The sequence below is a fragment of the Trachymyrmex cornetzi genome, unplaced genomic scaffold (genome assembly GCF_001594075.2).
Source record: "Trachymyrmex cornetzi isolate Tcor2-1 unplaced genomic scaffold, Tcor1.1 scaffold559, whole genome shotgun sequence".
Taxonomy (NCBI): domain Eukaryota; kingdom Metazoa; phylum Arthropoda; class Insecta; order Hymenoptera; family Formicidae; genus Trachymyrmex; species Trachymyrmex cornetzi.
In genome coordinates, this window is record NW_017299870.1 from 55,941 (window position 1) to 57,882 (window position 1,942).

Consider the following 1,942-nt stretch of genomic DNA (forward strand, 5'->3'; position numbering starts at 1 on the left):
AAAAAAAATTCTTTTTATATTCGGCTAAAAGTTGCAAATAAATTCCAGCACTAATACAAAATGATCTACAACCGTTCATTGAACGCTCTTGCATTTGATTAGCGGATTCCATTAGATCCAAAAATATGGACCGAACAGGTACAAGAGTTCATTGAACGCTTTAATTAAATTTCTTTCTTCTGATTAGTCAAATATTTCGAAGTATTTGTAGCGCCAAGTGGACACTACCGTACACTAAAAATTGTACACTACAAATACCGTACACTACAAATAAGTTTAAAATATATAAAATAACTATGAAAGTAACTATTAAATTAGTTACTAGTTACTTAAAAGATGTAACTAAGTTAAGTTATAATTACAGATGGAAAGAAAGTAACAAAGTTAAGTTACAATTACTGAAAAAAAGTAACTCTAACTGTAACTTCGTTACAAGTGACGAGTTACTTCCCATCCCTGTTTATTACATATAATATACAATAGCTCCTGGCAGACTTGGGAAATTGCAGATAAACAGACATGTAAACCATACGTGAATTTGACAAAGTTCTAAATTTTGTTCCAAACATATTTTCGTAAATTCCATTTGAGAAAAATCTTCTTGACGTTTTCTTTACCACAAGGAAACCTCAACAAGAAATACCAACAAGAAATAATAAATCATGAAACGTATCTTTAAATTACAAATTACATAATAATCACCGATTCGGGTTAATCGAGTTGATGATATCCTTTGTATATACGATTGTATACAAACTTATCTTTTTAAACAAAGGTAATAAAAGCGCTAAGCGTGTGTGCTTCTCGTAAAGGATCGCCATTTGGGCCGGTTTAACCAACGCCAATTACTTAATCAGCCGTGGAACTGATGACTAATCGCGTTTGCTGTTTACTAGAATTGATCACTTACGGTTGACAGTAAATCACCGATTAGGGTTAATCGAGTTTATGTTTTTTCTTTAAGGATATTCTTATAATGAAATGTATCATTCGTATAAAAGATTTGATATCAACAAAACTGACGCCAAGTTAAATTCCATGTAATTGGGACTTTAATTTTTTCTTTAAAGATATTCTTATTCATGTAATTCGGATTTTAATTCTTCAAGGATATTCTTATAATGATATGTATCATTCGTATAAAAGATTTGATATCAACTAAACTGGCGTCAAGTTAAATTCCATGTAATTCACGTGGATATCAAATTATATAAATAATATTAACTTTAATGATATCATTCCTATAAAAGATTCAATATCAAGAACTGGCGCAAAGTTAAATCCTATTTCTCTCTCTCTCTCTCTCTCTCTCTCTCTCTCTTTATATCATGTCAAATTATTAATCTTATGATATGTATCATTTGTATAAAAGAATTGATATCAACAACTGTGGCGCCAAGTTAAATTCTACTATCAAAATAAAAAATAAAACCCAAGTGATACTATTTATTTAACTCTAATGATATGTATCATTCGTATAAAAGATTTGATATCAACAAAATTGGCGCCAAACTAAATTCGTCAAAATTTTATATATTATTCGTAAAAAAGATTTGATATCAACAATTGGCGCCAAGTTAAATTCCATGTAATTCGAATACCAAATTAAATAAATAATATTAACTTTAATGATATATGTATCATTCCTATAAAAGATTTAGTATCAAGAACTGGCTCCAAGTTAAATCCCACTTCTTTATGCCAAATTAAATAAATAATGAATATTAATCTAATGGTATGTATTATTTGTACGAACGATTTGATATCAACAACTGTGGCGTCAAGTTGATTCTACTATCAAAAAGAAAGGAAAACTCAAGTGATACTATCTTTATTATTTACTTAATCCAAATGGTACTATCTTTAATTTTTATGCAACGAAACCTAAATATACGTATACTTATTGAAGAATCTTCCTATTCCAATCCAAATGGTTTAAATT